Below are 19,537 nucleotides of genomic sequence, written 5' to 3'. Positions count from 1 at the left end.
AAGTGCTGGGAAAATATTTTATTTAAATTTTAAAAGAAAAAACTTAATTTGAAAACACTTTTCACATTTTTATTTTTCAACTTCCTTTCTATTTGATTTGTTTGCTTGTATTCACCTATGATCTAATTTGTAGTTAGGCTGACTTGCTAAGTGACTTCAGTATTTGGATTTAATTTATGTAAAGTGGATCTTAGAAATTAAAGTTTCAGATTAAAACTTATCTTTCAAAAAAAAAACTTATCTTTCAGGTCTTCTTACCTAATGTATATATAAATTTGGAAATAACCTAACATGTACATAAACACATTCAAAATATTCTATAGCTTTTAAAAAATATTTTTAACTTTGAAATAATTTTAGGCTTACAAGGAAGTCACAAAGAAACCAAAAATAGTCCAAGGATGTTGATATACCCTTTTCCCAGATTGCCCGAATATTAATATTTTATCAAGTCTGCTGTATCATTTTCTCTTTTTAGATACAGACATGCACAATATGCATCATTTTTTTCTGAATGTTTAACACTAAATTGTTACATGATGCTCCTTCACCTCTAAATACTTAAATGTGTTTTTTTCCCAAACTGAACATTCTTTTATGTAACAGTAAATTTATCAGCATCAGTAAGTTAACATTGATAAAATACTAATTCATAGACTTCATTCAGATTTCATCAGTTCTCTAACTAATCTTTTATAGTAAAAGAAAAAGATTAAAGATCATATATTACATTTAGTTATAAAGTCTTTTTAGCCCCCTTTAATCTAGAATGGTTCCCATGCCCAAAATGTATAACCTAAATCTAACTGTGAGGAAACATCAAACAAGTTCACATTCTACAAACTAATTTACCTGTGCTTTTCAGAAATACTATATTTTTCAGTTATGGCACATCTCCAGGGGAGTACATACGCATATTTTCCTTTTTAATTTCCTCTAAGAAAGTAGAAAAACTCAAAATAATACCTAAGTGTGTTTTCAAATAAAGAGTTATCTTTGAATATCAAAGAAAAACACTTAAACACTCAAATTTTAATTTAAACAGAATGGCCATTTCAAAATGTAGTATTATATCAGAAGTTAAGGAAACTCTGTCTTTCATATACAGATTTCAGACAACTGCTTGTTCATTCTGAGTTGAGCATCATTGCTTCCATGGACTTTAACTAAGAACATTGTGCTGCTTATTGAGTACTTTTGTTCCTTACATTCAGCCTCACAACCATCTCCCACTACCAAACATACGACACAACCACTTTACTGTGAGCCCAAAAATCTAGAAAAGAGATCTAAATGGCATGTGAAATTCTTAAGAATATTTCCTCTAAAGAAGGAAAGTGAAGTGAAGCGAAAGTTGCTCAGTCGTGTCCAACTCTTTGCAACCCCATGGACTGAATTCTCCAGGCCAGAATACTGGAGTGGGTAGCCTTTCCCTTCTCCAGGGGATCTTCCCCACCCAGAGATCGAACCCAGGTCTCCCGCATTGCAGGCAGATTCTTTACCAGCTGAGTCACAAGGGAAGCGCCTAAAGAAGGAAAGATAAGAGCAATTGGGAAGATTAATCTCCCCCGAAAGAACTCCTCCTTCAATTCAGGCTGCATGTAAACAAGATCTTCCTATAAAACACAAGCGTCTGTTACTATCACTACTTTATACCTCCATATTGTTAATAATTATTCCACTCTGACTACTTTCTAGGTTGTGAGTGAACAGAATATTTTGTTGCGGTGCAGGGAAAATGGGAGAAGTACTATAGAGCAAGGGTTATTTGGTGAGAAGGCTAGGGTTAGCAGTGAGAGTGCCTCTTTGGGACCTTAAGCTAGGGAATAAGGAGAAGTAATGAGGGCCGTGTACATCCACTAAGAAGCAGGGAAGGAATGCCTAAAAATAAATAGAAGGCCACCTACTTTGCAATTTTGCCTGGTAACACCAATTCAGTCAGCCCAAGCCTGGTTTCAAGTTTGAAACATCGCAAGTGATGATAAATTAGATCAGTAACACTTCCTGGTTATTGTTTGATTGTATGAATTTTGAAACTAATATTTGCATTGTTATGATTCAGTAAAACATGTGTCATGGTAGGTTATTTTTATCTTATTTTTTTCTCAATAATTTGTTTAATCCAGAGGCTATTTTCAGAAGACCCTAGGTAGATTTCTCACTCTGGTTAGTCCCAAAGCATAGAGTCTCCCATACTGGTTATTCTGCATATAACTTCCTTCCTAAAGACTTTTTTTTTTAATTCCTATTTTCCATCTCCCCATTCTTTAGAAATGGCATTGTGAAGTTAAAAACCAACAAATTAGAACTGATTCAAATGAATTCTTTTTAACATGGCTGATTCATATCAATGTATGACAAAACCCACTGAAATGTTGTGAAGTAATTAGCCTCCAACTAATAAAAAAAAAAAATTAAAAAAAAAAACCCAACAAATTATAGCATGAAGTCTGGAAAATGAGTCAAATGGCCCATAATTATGTATGAAAACATTTCTGACTTATAATTTGTGAAATTAGCACTGACTCAGCTAATGATCATGAGAAGTGTATACTTAGGCTTATTAAGACTTGCAGAAGTCTAGTTTTAGTCCACAACAGTGTGACCTTGATCTGGTCACTAAGGGTCTCTAGACATCTTAATCTTACTAAGTTATTTTGTTTGTACATATCTAGAGAAGAGAATGTGAAAAGGTTACATGAAAAATCAGGAAATCAACATTGGAAATAAATAGATATTAAATTAAATCAACAATTAATACAGCTTCAATTAAATAGTGAACTTCTAAATGGATATAAACATAACATTCAGGACTAAATTATATTTGAGAATACCTACTCTAAGGAATAGGTATTTATGCTCTGGAACCATCACCTCAAAAAATAGCATCTAATCAATTTTACTCTAAACAATTTTCTTTCTGAAAGTATAAATTTCTTTCCCATAAGATAAAGTAAAAAGAAAATATCAAGATAGCTAGAGTTATTTTTTGTTTGTTTGCTTGTTTTAATGTAAGCCACCATGGTCTTCCCTGGTGGCTCAGCAGTAAAGAATCTGCCTGCAATGCAGGAGACAGAGTTGTCTTGATCCCTGGTTCAGGAAGATCCCCTGGCAAAGGAAATGGAAACCCACTCCAGTATTCTTGCCTGGAGAATTCCCAAGGATAGAGGAGCCTGGTGGGCTATAGTCCATGAGGTTGCAAAACAATCGGACATGACTTGGAAACTAAAAAACACCATAGAGAAAAGCAATATTTGAGTTCCTATCTGAACAACCACCAAAATAAGAACTTCTAAATTATAGAATTTTGACGAACTTTGTAATAGTTATTGACTTCTTAATCATTACTGTGTGTATTCATTTACTAGGGTTTCTGTAACAAACATTGGGTTGGCCAAAAAGTTAGTTCATATTTTTGGGTAGCTTACACAACGGAAATTTACTTTCTCATAGTTCTGGAGGTTAGAAATCCAAGGTCGGGGTATTGGCATGTTTGATTTCTTCTGTGGCCTCTTTCCTTGCCTTGCAGATGGCTGCTGTGTCCTCACGTGGTCATTTGTTTGTGTTATCTGGCATAATTTCCTTTTCTTATAGGGACACCAGTCATACTGGATTAGGGCCTACCCTAACAACCCCATTTTAATTTAATTACTTCTTTAAAGGCCCTCTCTCCAAATACAGCCACATTCTGGGGCACTAGGAGTTAGAACTTCAACATAGGAATTTGGAGGGATATAATTCAACTCATAACACTATGTTCCTTTCTAAAATAATGAATCTAGATTTATATTATTCTTACTACTGTTTTGTGCACTGAATGTATTTTAATTTTGATAATATAGTTGCCTAGCATATGTATCAGCTTATCATCATGTGCCAAGGATGTGAAATTTATTGCTTCAAAATACATCCTAATTAAGATAATAAAATATTCACAACATTTTCATAGCATTTTATTTTTTTCCTTGTTAAACATAACAGAATTGGATGTTATTCACATATCGCAGATCAACCAATAAACCAGACATTTTTACCATAGCCTGTGTTGATAAGGATTTTTTTTTTTTGCATGGCAACGATAAATTTTATTGCCTTCAACTTCTAAGACTCCGATAATTGCAAACACAATAGGCTTTTTACAAGGGATATTATATATATGCAGCAGTTGTTTAAACCTGAAATAGAAAAACTAAAGAGGGAAAATATTCAAATCCAGTGTGGCCTAGTGCTGTAACACAATATTGCAATATTTGACATTTCACTGAAGCCTCAACTCTATTCTCTGCCTACCTTTAAAAAACTTTATTTAATGAGTAGGCAAACAAAAAAAAAAAAAAAGGATTGGGAAAATATAAAGGTAAAAAGAGTTTTAAGAAAGTATGATAAAGCATAAGGCCTAACTCAGATTATATGTAATAGATGATATTTGGGGTATATATCCTGACAGTTCCTACTTAATAACTGACTTTACATCTTTGTACCTCCATTTTCTCATCTGTCAAAGAGGATAAATAATGATACCTATATTATAGGTTTGATATGATGATGAACAGAATAATAATTTCTATGAAGCATTTTAGCACAGAGACTGGCATAGACTAAATTCTCTACATAGAGAATGTCTCTATGTAGAATGTCTCTATGTAGTCTCTGGCATAGACTAATTCTCAACATTCTCGAGTTATATATTGGTGCGTATGTATACCTGTGGGGTATTGCCACGTGGCGCTGGTCGTAAGGAATCTGCCTGCCAATCCAGGAGACTTAAGAGACGCAAGTTTGATCCCTGGGTTGGGAAGATACCCTGGAGGAAGGCATGGCGACCCACTCCAGTATTCTTGCCTGGAGAGACTACTCTTGCCATGGACAGAGAAGCCTGGTGGGCTATGGTCCATGGGGTCACAAAGAGTCATACACGATTAAAGCAATTTAGCATGCACGCATGTGTATATATGTATATGTGAGAAGAAAGAAAGTGAAAGTGTTAGCTGCTCAGTTGTGTCTGACTCTTTGTGATTTCATAGACTGTAGCCACCAGGCTACTCTGTCCGTGGAATTCTCCAGGCTAGAATACTGGAGTGTGTAGCCATTCCCTTCTCCAGGGGATCTTCCTGACCCAGGGATCAAACCTAAATCCTCTGCATTGCAGGTGGATTCTTTACCATCTGACAAACCAGGGAAGCCTCATATATGTATATGTGCCTATGTATATGTGTACTTGTATATACACACGTATTATACATATTATATATGTGAATACATAAATATTAGAATTCATCTTCATATTCGCCAGTCTCCCTTTGATATACTACTAGGGTGTACATAGCTCAGTTACAGGCTAGTCCTCCTGTCATGGTGGAAACTAACAAAGACATAACTGGTGATGTCAGTCCCAAATGGTAAGCCTTCTGTAAGCAGACATATAGATCCATAGCAGCATGCCTAGTAATGGCCTCAAACACAACTTCTAGCCTAGAGGAGAATTATGGTGCAGAATCTAAGTACCCACTTCCACGTTTCTCAGTCTCTTGATGCATAGAAAGCTTTGGAAAGGTCCTTACGTTACTTTTTTTTTTTTTTTGGTCTTCATGTGGCCTTTATGATTAACTCATTTTTAACATCTCTGAAGACAAAGATTACATCCCCCACTCAAAAGATCCAGCAGTACCTGCTAGAAGCTTTCTTACACCTTAAACACTGAGTAAATCATAAAGTCCAATGGGATACTGAAACTAACCCATAATCCAAGAAACTGAGAAAGGCTAAAGAGGTTCCCTCCTCTGGAACCAAGCTAGTCTAGAAGGCCCAGAAATCAGTGAAAGTCAGGATGGATAGTGGTTACTGCTTGGACTACAGAGAAGACGCTCCCTGGATTTGAATCGCAGCTCTGCAGCCCAATAGTTGTATGATATGGGTAAATTGTTTGACTTCTTTGTGTTATATTTTCCTCCTCTATAATCTGGAGATAATCAAATTACCTACTTTACAAAGTTCCAAAGTTAAATAAATGTATATTTGTAACATGCTTAAAATAGTCCCCCTCCTCAAATAGATCTCAACACAAAGTGATAGCACTTACCCTAAGTATGTGCAACATAAATAAAATCAAATAATGACTGACCTCTCCTAGCTACTTAAAATGGTGGCCCCAAAACTTATCTGTTCCACACTGTTCCAGACCAAGAGCCACTATAAATCTATTAGAGATCTCCCAACAAGGCATCTATAGGTCTCTCAGCATTTGTGTTGGGGTTTGTCAGCAGACAGAAGAGTATAAATTGGTCTCAGCCAAGGCCTTCCTGAAGAAGCTTAAAAAAAAAAAAAAAAAAACAGGCTGGTGAATGGGACTTCCTGGTGGTCCAGTGGTTAAGATTCCACATTTCCAATACAGAGGGCATGGGTTCTATCCCTTGTGGGGGAAATAAGATACCACATGCCACGTGTTATGGCCAAAACATTAAATAAAAAAATAAAAAAGAAAACAGGCTGGAACATTTGCTATGTGTTTCTTTGATACTTTATAATCTGTGTTTCTAGCATCTGCATCATTTGTGTATGTCTCTTTTCTCAGCTTACACTCTGCACTGTGTTTGTTTTGACTTAAACCAGTCCCTGGAAGAGAGGAAGAATGTAGATATCATGAATTCTAATATTTCTTTATGATGATAGCTCTAGAGCCAACAAAGAAACAGTTGCATGTCCGTTGGCTGCAAACCGAATCTTCAGAAAAGCAATTGTATGGCAACCTTTATGAAATGCAGTCTTCCTTTACCTTCAATTTTGTGTTTTATTTCACTCTATGGTTTTTAAGTGAGAGAGATAAGAAGAGAGATCTAGCTACAAAGGTGAGAGTTTAAATATTTTTACAGGGACATCATTATAATGAATGTGATGGACTATAGTTGTAAATAGGGTGAGTGGGAAAATGCCTTATTAAGAAAATTAGAAACAGAGATGAAGAAATGGACTTCAGATAAAAAATTGGAAATTAATATCAGAATAGGAAAAAGATAGTAAGGTAGAAAATGAGTTTTTTAATGAAAAAAAGTGAATAAAAGGTGATGTTATTTTTATTTTAAATAAGACTGTGTCTCAAAGCATTTCATAAATAATAAAGTTTTCTGTGACTATAGAAGATAGTCATGTTTATATAACAGCAACTATGTTAATGAAATGGCTAGAGAAGTAACATTTTTACGTGGCTTTATATGTGGATCTACTGGGTGCATTACTGTAACTTTTGTTCTAAACTTCCCCTAAAATAGGTTTTATGAGCAATAGCAGTAATAGCAATAATCCTCATGACTCTACCATTAAACTATAGACTCGGAAACATTCACATGATGATTCCAGCATTATATGGCCCATTTTAGAGCACAGAACACCAGCCAAAACTCCAAAGGGAATATCCTACAACAGAGAAGCAATTTCATTGGATGAATCATGATCCTAAATATTTCAGCTATGGCTTTGAGGTCTCTGCTCTGTTCCCAGTGGATATGATGGTAAAGAGAAAAAGTCAGTTTTCTTTGGGCTTTATGTCTGTTCCCTTCTTTCCAGCCAGAATCCTCTTTAAACACATATGGAAGTTGTAAAGGGACTCTCCATAGGCTTACTGAAACTTGTAGATGGAAGATAAGAATAGATGCTTTGGAGAATTTATTGGGCATAGATCCTCTACTGAATAAAAGAATCTCCTCTGTTAGGTCATTCTGGAGTGGGTTTCAATAAAAATGTATTGGATGCTATATTAGTTTCCTGGGCTTCCCAGGTGGCAATAGTGGTAAAGAACATACCTGCCAATGCAGGAGACATAAGAGATGCCAAGTTTGATCCCTGGGTCAAAGATTCCCTGGAGGAGGGTATGACATCCCACTCCAGTATTCTTGCCTGGAGAATCCCATAGACAGAGGAGCCTGGCAGGCTATAGTCCATAGGGTCACAAAGAATCAGATGTGACTTAGCATGCATGCAGATATTAGTTTCCTGACTGTCATAATGTATTACCACCAACTAGGTGGCTTAAAACTAGAGGTTTATTCTCTCACAGTTCTAGAGGCTAGAAATACAAAATCAAGGTATAGGCAAGGTTGATTCCACTGGGGGTCAGTGAAGAGAGAATCTACTGCATGTCTCACTACTAGCATCTGGTGAAATGAAAGTGTTAGTCACTCAGTCGTGTCTGACTCTTTGTGACCCTATGGACTGTAGCCCACTGGACTCCTCTGTCCACGGGATTTCCCAGACAAGAATACCGGAGTGGGTTGCCATTTCCTTTCTCCAGGGGATCTTCCTGACCCAGGGATCAAACCTGCATCTCCTACATTGCAGGCATTCTTTACTGTCTGAGCCACCAGAGAAGCTAGCATCTGGTGGTTTCCAGCAATCCTTGCCATTCCTTGGCTTGCAGCTGCATCACTCCACATTCTGCTTTTGTTGTCACATGGCCTTCTTCCCTCTCTGTGTCCTCTGAGTCTTTGTGTTGCCAAATTTCTCCTAAAAAGGACACCAGTCATTGGTTATAAAGCCTACCCTAATCCAATATATGACCTTATCTTAATTTGATTTCATCTGCAAAGAATTTATTTCCAATTAAGGTCACATTCACAGGTACCACAGTTAGGACTACAATATATCTTTTTGGAGGACACAATTCAATCCACAACAGGTGCCTTCTTTGTGCCAGATACAATGCTCGATGGTGGGATAGAAAGATGAATAGCATGCAGTTTCGGCACTCAAAGACCTCATGCAAATGGAGGTAGACAGAAATATGTATTATCATAAATAATATATGTCTCAACAAAATATGCTGGGAACACAGAGAAATGGGTGACTACCATTGTCTTATTGTTGTTCAGTCACTAAGATGTGTCCAACTCTTTGCAACCCCATGGACTGCAGCATGCCAGGCTTCCCTGTCCTTCACTCTCTCCCTGAGTTTGCTCAAACTCATGTCCATTGAGTCGGTGATGCCCTCCAACCATCTCATCCTCTGTCATCCCCTTATCTTCCTACCTTCAATCTTTCCCAGCATTAAGGCTCTTTTCCAGTGAGTCAGCTCTTCGCATCAAGTGGCCAAAGTATTGGAGCTTCAGCTTCAGGATCAATCCTTCCAATGAATATTCAGGGTTAATTTCCTTTAGGATTGACTGGTTTGATCTCCTTGACTAGAGAAGGGAATGGCAAACCAACTCCAATATTCTTGCCTTGAGAACCATTGTCTTAGATGACCGAAAAAGCTTCTTTATGGAGCTGTCTTTGAGGCATGGAAAAACAGATATCAGAGTTAATGAATGAATTCATGGTCATGAATATGCAAAGGGAATTACAGGAAAAGCAACAGTATGTATAAAAATATGATGTCATGAAAAGACCCAGCATGTTTCAAGAAGTGCAAGGAGTATAACTGGACTGTAGGGTTAGTTGCAAGAAGTGGTAGGATACACAGATGGGCTATATAGGAGAGAATGAGGAGGTCATAGATGGTAAAGGGCTTTGTATTTCATGCCAAAGAATTTGGCTTTATAATACATAATAGAGAGCCTTTACTAATAACATTGTGGGTATTTTTTTAATCCTTAAAGTAACAGTGAATGGACTTAAGTAGTATCATAAAATGAAGTGAAACAGTATTTAATAAAGCATCTTGCCAAATGAAAAAGGCCATTTTGATTTAGTTAACATTATTGGGATTATGGAATAATGTTAAGGACATTCATGTTTATGTATCTCTAGCATGTTCAGAAGCTTCAGCTACTTTAACAAGATTCAGTCATTCAAACATTGCCTAGTAGAGGTCCTTAAGGACCCAGTTTTAATGAACAAATATGGCTAAATTGTAATTAGCATATCAATTGTATGTAAATTGATGCTTATAAAGTACTTGAGGGGATTTGAAAAGTTTGTTCTCTTAAGCATTTAAAATATTCTCTTTATAATCTTATTTATACTATTAATTTTAGATTATCTATGGGGAAGAGGTTTGCTAAACAAAAGTAAACATCAACCCTAGTCCCTGGGCAACTGATGAATTCCGAGTTAAGTCACATTTTATTTATTTAAGTAAGTATTTTATTATATAACATCTGTGAACCAGATTCTGTCCTAAGTTGCAAAGATTCAAAAATATGACAGGACAGATCACCATCCTCATAGCACTAGATGCCAGAGGTACAGACATGAAAAAGAGCGTCTCTCATTATAATTCCTAGCCTCTGTTTTCACTCACTTGTTATTTAATTATTTTTTCCCACCTATATATTGGGTTGGCCAAAAAATTCGTTTGGAATTTTCCATACCATCTTACAAGAAATCTGCACAAACTTTTTGGCCAATCCAATAGAAGACTCTAAGGCCCATCAGAGCAAAATGTCTATAAGTTTAATTCAACAGTCTAGTTCATGTTAAAATTTGTTGAGTTGGATAATGGTATATATGGTTTGCAATGGAAGAAAAACTGGACTCTTTAGTGGGAGAAGGGAGCAGATTATGAGGAAAGGCTTTATATTTAGATTGAACTTTGAAGGATATAAAGTAGTTTTCCTAGCAGACAAGGAGGCCAGACAGGTTTGGGGCATAGCTCTTTAAAAAACTGGGAGAAATGGAGGCTTTGCCATGGTCCTAAAAAATAAAAAGTATATGGCTTGGGGGAAAAAGTGTATGGCTTGAGGAACAGATGTAAAGACGCAAGGTAAGAGATGAGGCTGGGGAGTTGGGCAGCTGCCAAGAAGGGTTCTGATATAAAGAAGTTTGAACTCTTACATGGTGTAGGATCCACTGACAGGTTTTTTGTTTGTTTGTTTGTTTTGTTTTTTTAATATTTTATTGGAGTATAGTTCCTTTACAGTGTTTTGTTAGCTTCTGCTGTATAGTAAAGTGAATAAGGTTTAAACAACTCTCCTTGCCTTATCAGGGTACTCTTCAGTTGAACTGATCTAGAAATATGAAAAAGGACAGATTTGGGGGCTGGGAGGTGGGGGGAGGTACTGAAAACAATTATAACAACTCAAATAATTTAGCATAGAGACATTGAAAACTTTTTAAGAATGCAAAAATATTGTTGAGGGATAAATGAGGAGTTTGGGATTAACATACACTACTGTATATAAAATAGATAACCAACAAGGACCTATTATATAGCACAGAGAGCTTAATACTCTGTAATGACATATACTCAATACTCTGTAATGACATATAAGGGAAAAGAATCTGAAAAAGAATGTGTGTGTGTGTGTGTATATATGTAACTGAATTACTGTGCTCTACACCTGAAACTAACACAACTTTGTAAATCAACTATACTTCAATAAAAATCAATTAAAAATATAATTTAAAAATTTAAATTAAAATTAAAAAATCATTCAAACTATATAGTATTACATCTATGTTTTACGTACTCACTTTTTTGTTTCCATGTGCATAGTAGACACAGTAAATGCTGAGTTAAAATCACCAAGAGCAAGTAGAAATTTCACCAATGAAATACATACTTAAATAGTATGAAACCATGAGGATTTAAAGTCAAAAGTAGTTGTCTTCTACAGCAAGACAGATCTTCACTGGTATTTGTCCTCTGGTCCAGCTTCCATCTCTGATTTATACAATCCTGACCTATCAGAAAATTGGGCTGATATCACATCATAGTTATCCCAAGAAGATCAAAAAGAAGTCATGCTTTAAGGAAGAAGAAGTACAGACTTGAAAAAGAGAGTCTCTCATTATAATTCCTAGCATCTGTTTTCACTGACTCGTTATTTAATTATTTTTTCCCATCTGTATATTGGGTTGGCCAAAAAGTTTGTTTGGGTTTTCCTGTATCATGTTATGAAAAACCAAAATGAACTTTTTGGCCAATCCAGTCCAAGACTCTAAGGCCCATAAGAGCAAAGTGTCTGTGATTCAATGTACTTTTATTTGCTACAAGCTTTGTGGCAGGCCCCATGTTAGGTGTTAAAGATACAAAGATGTAGAAAAAATTCATTGTGTAGCTTACAGTTCTAACCTGTGTAAACCCTAAGTGGTTACCACAGAATGCACCTGACTAGCCAGTTAGCTGTGAGGATAAATCCTTTAATGTCCTGACTAGATCAAAAATGAGTTTAAAATATATAGTCTCTTTTTCAAATATGTCCTTTTGATTTCACTTTCTTCTTGAGACCCTGTGGATGCCACATGAAAATTGCTTAGATCCCACTCCAATTATTCTTCATATCCTAGGATGAGCCGTCACCCTGTAAGGATTTTATTATGTTATCCATCGCAACAAGTCCTTTGTGTTATGAATGTGTAGTGTTAACTTTCACACACTACCATATATCTCAGCATTCCTTATAGCTATTTAAAGCAGATGGGGGGGGAACCTTTAATTTTTTTATTTCTGGGGATATTTTGTTATTGGTGGTGGTGGTGGTGGTAGTGGGATATTGTTATTGGGGGTATTTTTGTCACCTTCATTTAGTGTTTATTGCTATGCATTTGCCATATTTGACGTATTCCTCATTTTCATATCATCTACTAGGATCAGTTCCTCTTCCAGGTTTCTGTGTTGTCTTGAAAATGTGTATTTGTTTTGCTTTAAAGCAAAAATTAACAATTGAATTGCCAGTGATAAACACACCAGTTAGGACTGTTCTGAACAGATATGTAGAGATAATTTATCTTCCCTTAAAGTCTGTAAGTCATCAGCCACTATAATGCCTTTTAACTGCAACTCAACCACAGTAGACTACTAACTACCAAACAGTTGACGGCTGCCTAGGATGTGTTTTCAGTCACTGACTTTTCTAAATAATTACTTGTCAAAAAGGAAGGGAATGGATGAAAATATCAATTCTGACACCTCCTGAAATGGAAGTGTTAGTTGACTATATCTATTACATCACCCTGTACCCATTCAGCATCACTAATCACAATGCTAAGTGACCTTTTACTTGACTCGCATTAAACTTGTGCTGCTTGACCTTTGAGCCTCAAGCAGGCCTTTCCTCAGCATCCTGCTGTATGTATCTTTAGTACTAAACTCTTGCATCATTATCCATCCTGAGGATCTGCCTTGCCTTAGAGGTACTCTGACATTTGCTAAGACTTCCCATTGGACCTCTCAGACATTTCCAGATCATGACAGTGTCATTTGATATCTTGGTTTTAAACATCATCAGAGTGGCCTATGCTGAAGAACCTGAACTAAAAAGAAAGTGGTAAAATAAAAACAACAAGGCTCTTTCTCCCATGCTTATTAAGATGGCATAGAAAAAGATTTAGATTTTTTTTTTTAATTATGAACACAGTCATAAAGCCATGACTATTTTTCAAGGGATCATAGTATAAAATAGAGAGCCAGCAATAGAAAAGATAAAAAGTGGCCCATTGGCAAGAGGTCTATTTTTAGATAAGCCTTGCAGTTAATAAAACTGATTTTAATAAAACTTTATTGTTTATTAACTACTTTAAAAAATTTTACATTATCTTATTTCAGCCTCACAAGAAACATGTGGACATAGAAAGATAAATTAACTTCCTCACTTTGCAAGTCAAGAAACTGAGGATTAGAAAGATTAAGTGACTCATTACTAGTTTCCTGACTTAAATAAGCCTGAGCAAAATGTAAGCCTTGGACCTCTGAGTCTAAATTCTGTGCTCGTTCCACTATATCATGCTGCGTCTACTACTAACATGAGATTTGGGTGGATCATTCAGGAACTTTAACTGACACAGCAACCTGTGCTCAGGACAGAACTTTAAGGCAGATATTAAGGCGATTACACAATCTATAATTTTTCATTTCATACATGTCTAGGTTGTAGCTAGAGAAGCACCTAGGTTATGATTATTTACTCCAAAACCACTGTTCTGAGATATACATTCACACAGACACCCCCAAACGTTGAGTATATTTGGATTGTGCAAATTAATTTTGTATTGATCAAAAGAAAAAAACAAACTTTAGAATTCTATTTCTTCACATACTAAATTAGCTACAGCAGAAATTTGTTTTAAAATTTTGTCTTCATTATTTTCTGTTAAAATGTCTATGGGAAAATTAGAATTCTGGTCATTGATTTTTTTAAAATTCATAATAAAACTTCATACCATGGAGGCATATCTAAGAAGACTAAAATCTATTTTATTTATTTTACAGTCTGAAAAAGGAGTAGTATAAAAATTAATAAGGCTTCCTAGAGAAGGAAATAAAAGTTTTAAAAATGAAGTAATGATAAACATTAGGCTTTTTAAATATGTAAGAGGCAGATAGAATTACAAAGCAACCTGGGGGGGACCAATTGGAAGGATTGATGACAGTGAAAGTAATTGCATTTTAGGATATTTGGCAGATTAATCCTTGGCTTTTATGCCTTCAGAGGTATGAGGCCAGTAGCATGTCTAAATCTAGGCTTCTATTATGATCTACTGTTCATCATCACTGTGAAGAAGGGTGAAATTAAAAAAAGAAAATACCACTGCATGGAGCATTTTTTTCTTTAATTGGAGGATAATTTTACACTTAATATTTCTCCTTCAGTTTGAAACATTATCGCTTTAATTACTTCACGGAAGTAGTTGATTCTGTCAAAAAGTTAAGGAAACTGGAGAAAGAGAGTTTGCAGTTGACACTCAACTGTTCTGAGCTCACTAAAAGTGAAATGCCAAGCTGCCAGGGGTAAACTGCAGGAAGCTCTCCTAAGGCTCACAAGTGGGCTGAGAAGTGGCAGATGAGCTTCCGTGCGGGTAAAAAGTATTTTGTGGGGAAAAAAGGTAAAATAAGCCAGGCTGCATTCACAGGCTGGCGGGCTCCCACTTGTTCATTCCCACCTTGCAAAGCGATGTAGGAGTGACTGGTAGCTGTCCCCCGAAAAGATGAACTCAGGACGGTGATAGGTCAACATTTCTGTTGGTCAGCATCTGGAAAGAGATTGGCATCCAAACAGAAGATGCTGCTGTATCAGGCCAGGTGCCTCGGTAGTAAAGAATCCGCCAGCCAATGCAGGAGATGCAGGTTCAATCCCTGGGTCAAGAAGATCCCCTGGAGGAGGAAATAGCAGCCCACTCCAGTATTCTTGCCTGGAGAATCCCATGGACAGAGGAGACTGGAGGGCTACAGTCCATGGGGTCACAAAGAGTCAGACACAATTGTGCATGCATGCACCAGGCCACATCAGGCCAGAGAAGGCACTTGTAATAAACCAACAAATAGTGGGGATTCCCTGGTATAAAAGCCTAAAACAATCAGGGCTCTTCTGTTGGAAAATATAGTGGTTCAGTGAGACTATACTCAGAATCCACCAACTGAAATCACAAAAGCTTTGATACGATATGTGCAAACCTGTTTACCAAAGCCAAGAATATTGGCACTGAGGAGTATCCTTGAAACATTACAGAGATAAACAGTGAAGAAGGGAAAGTCATGGTTACCCCAGAAGTTGTGAAGAAATAGCATACTTATTTATTTTATTGAAGTATAGTTGATTTACAGTGTTGTATTAGTTTCAAATGTACAACAGAGTTGATTCAGTTGTACATATGTATATCTGTATCTACTCTGTTTCAGATTCTTTTCCCTTATAGATTATAACAAAATATTGAGTATAAAGAATTAGCATGTTTTGGAAAGTAAAGTGATTTGGATCAGTTCATGCACTGTAGACACATGGTTAGCAGAAAGAAGGTTAGGGAAACAAAGAAGGGTAAACCACTCCTTTCTACAGAGCATCCCTCGGTGAATCTCACCAGAAATAGAATCATGAGGCTAAATAGATCATGAGTGTGGTATTCTTCAGGTTTCTAGTTGAAATGTATTCAGAATAAAAAATGTATTAAAAGGGTTTGTATTGAAGATGGTAATGCATTTATGGATTACAAAAATTCTTGCTCTTGTCCTACTTTTGACTTCACCATTGTTTATATTAAGCACCATCCTGTCAAAGTCATGGACCTTGAAATTCAGGCTCAGTGCTTGTGGGGGCCATATGACGTGGTGGTTCAGGTTGTGAACTTTGAAACTCCATGGATGTCCACTGCTTATTCACTGCATGATCTTGAGCAAACTTTTTAATTTCTTGGAGGCACACTCTCCTCATTTATATAATGGCTTCTTAATACCCACCTATAGAATTGCTTGAAGCATCAATGACGTATATGCAAATCTCTTAACAATGTCCTTGATACCCAGCAAATTCTAAGTGGCAGCTCTTACTATTATTGTGGTCAAAGTGAGGGATGCATACCACCATGGATTCAAAAGTATGGATAAGGTGTGCCTCATTTTCCTAAGTGAATATTTTTTCAAGTTTTTGACCATTTTGAATATAGATAGCCTCTCACAAATGTATATGAAATAGTAAAACACCTAATTATTATAGGAAATTCATTTAATTGTACAGATGGATTCAAATTGCATATGGTACAATATAATATCTGCATGTAGAAAAATTGCTTCCCCCCCCCCCCACTATCCTATCTTATAAAACAATTTTGTTGTGCTTCTTCACATATATCACTGACATCAGTGTTTCTATAAGCACGGGAGCCCATTTTTGAGTTACCTGACAATTTTCTAGAATACATCACATTCGTGTCCAAGTTTTAGATAGAGATACAGGACTTTAATCAGTGTATGATAGCACCCCTGTCACCTTTATCCCAAGCCACACATATCCAGTTTCACGGCACTAGGACAGTTGATTATTCCAGTCATTTTAAATATGTATATGTATATTTTTATCTTCTCTAGGTATTTACTGAATTGCAATTTTAAGTAATCTTTCAAAGGTTTTTTTTTTAAATTCCATCATATCCAACACTTAATACTCCGGGGACATACCCTGTAAACAATTCCTAGATCTGTGTTACATTTTCTTGTTTCCAATCCCCCCACTCTCATTCTGTAAATTTACCTCCATAATCACCTAAAACGCAAATTGAGTTTGTCCCAGACTCAGAATGTCCCAGAATGTGTGTTCTCGAAGTAGTACTTTAATATTAAAAAATAGAGTAGTTTAGATAAGGCCCCTTATAATTAAAGAATCTGTAAGGACTGGAGTATAAGACAGTTTCTTTTTTTCTGAGACATAACTGGGAGGGTGGGAGGTATGCCTTACATTTAGGAGGGTAAGAATATACGCGTTCTTAATTTTTACCCAATTGTATGACTTTGAAAGTGTTCATGTTTGTAATTTGTATTCATTCCATATTTATGTTGAGTGCAGGGATGATCCAACCATGTAGGAGGCAAAGTTATTGCTGTTATAGGGATTTTCAGACCTTGAGAAATATTCAGTTCAAGATAAACATACAGAATGCCTACTATGTGCAAAGCATTTGCAGAAAGATGTGAGTTGAGCCCCTGTTCTCAAGAGCTTCCCTGATAGCTCAGTTGGTAAGGAATCCACCCACTCCAGTATTCTTGGGCTTCCCTTGTGGCTCAGCTGGTAAAGAATCCGCCTACAATATGGGAGACCTGAGTTCGATCCCTGGGTTGGGAAGATCCCCTGGAGAAGGGAAACACTACCCACTCCAGTATTCTGGCTTGGAGAATTCCATGGACTGGATAGTCCATGGGATCACAAAGAGTCAGACACGAAAGAGCGACTTTCACTTTCTCAACAGCTTATAAGCTATTCCAAGGGGATAACACAAATATACAAATAATTCTTAGCAAGCTGTAACTACCCTGGGGATTCACAGACAGGCAAAGCCTTATCCACTTGAGAAATAGCTTCAGGAGGTCAATCATATTTGAGATGAACTTTAAGGATATATAAGATATTCATAGGCATTTGGAGTAGAATAGGGAGAAAGGGGACCTGAGTCTAATAGGGAGGCAAAATGACATAACAAAGGGTTATGCAGAAAAGCAAGAATGATATTCAGGAACAATGAGTAGTATATTTAGATATAATGTATTATAGAATTTATGCAAACAATGGGAGAATGAGGTTGGGCTGTAAATGAGATTAGGCTACATTGCAAAGGCCTTCTAGGCTGTGCTCAAAAAGTTCACTTTGTCTTGAAAGCAATAAAAAATTCATTAACTGGAGACAGAGTTATATGATCAAGCGTGTATTTTAGTTATCTTTCTAAGCTGATTTCTAAAAATAACTGTGAGAAGATGAAAGTAGTCTTAGAGAAGAATAGATTGGGAAATAATTTAGAGATTTATTGCAGGATTTGGAGACCATTTGGATATTTGTTTTCAAAGCATAGGAGGATGGACAATGATTAGGTGTATAGTTATATCATTTAGCTGTACAGGGTTAGTGGAGTAATCAGTAAATTTGGTTATGTTGATACTGGAAGAAATGTGTAAGGGTCCTCTAGACCTGGTCCCCCAGGCAGTTCATATAGCAAAATGAAAGATGGAGAGAGAAAGTTTACATGAAAAAAAAATGCACAATAAATCATCACATGGCAAAACACCACTTTTACCAGCCAGAAATTATAATTAAAATAACAGCAAGGTAGCAACATATATCTGTTAGAATGTCTAAGCACAAAGTGAGATGTGGGAGGAACTATAGGGAAACAAGTATAGTCTGATAGTGGTCCTGTTGCATGAACAATGTAAAGTGAAAGAATTAGATCACAAGAGAGTATATAAACACTGATTAGATCTGTAACAATGTGTGTAAGTTGACACATATTGGAAAAGAATTTAAGGAATGTAAGTAGTTTAATGTTCATTTGCATTTTCTTTCTTGAACAGTTATTTAAGTGCATCCTCATTTAAAAAGAATGGAATGAAAGATGGTTTCCCATCCCACCTCTAAAATACATACACATACACACATCTTTGCAAATAGATTGCAGAAAAATTTGATGTTCATTATTTGAGATGTTGCAACATTATCTGTAAATCAAGGATGTAATTAAAGTTGTACTTTCTTTGTTATCTGCCATAAGTCTGATGAGGCATTTTTTTTTGACTGCTGTTTATTATAGTAATGAGAAAAAAGATATCTCTTCCTCATAAATCCTGATAATCTGCATTTTAAATTCTTCCTCACTCTGGATTCTTTGCCCCCAAAATAAATACAGAAAGTATAAGCTGATTCTCATTATCATCCTCTCAATACTCAGATATTCAGTAGTTCATTCTTGAACTCTAGCTGTTAATTGATACTTGTGTTCCCCCCCACCCACCCAAGGTTGGTACATTGAGATGAGATATGTTTATGAAGCATACCTGCTAAGGTTCAGATTAATATGCAGCTAACACACTGAATTAATTTAATGTTTGCTGCTGCTAAGTCGCTTCAGTTGTGTCCGACTTTGTGCGACCCCACAGACAGCAGCCCACCAGACTCCGCCGTCCCTGGGATTCTCCAGGCAAGAACACTGGAGTGGTTGCCATTTCCTTCTCCAATTTAATGTTTACTATATGCCAAACATTGTTGCCTGGCACTCTACAGAAAATATCTCACTTGATCTTTTTTAACTTATTTTATTTTTTATGCAGTTTTAAAGATTATACTCCACTTATAGTTATCACAAAATATTGGCTATATTCCCCGTGTTTTTTTTTTTTTTTTTTTTTTTTTTT

The 19,537-nt window shown here is 36.3% G+C and overlaps 1 protein-coding gene across 2 annotated transcripts in view; it reads left to right on the top strand.

The window, feature by feature from the left end:
* Positions 1 to 19,537, top strand: part of DIAPH2 (diaphanous related formin 2) — a 932,191-nt gene that overhangs the window by 878,850 nt on the left and 33,804 nt on the right. The gene's annotated exons all lie outside the window — the stretch shown is intronic.

Source organism: Cervus canadensis, chromosome X (assembly GCF_019320065.1).
Source record: "Cervus canadensis isolate Bull #8, Minnesota chromosome X, ASM1932006v1, whole genome shotgun sequence".
Lineage (NCBI taxonomy): Eukaryota > Metazoa > Chordata > Mammalia > Artiodactyla > Cervidae > Cervus > Cervus canadensis.
This window is presented reverse-complemented; position numbering and strand designations above follow the sequence as displayed.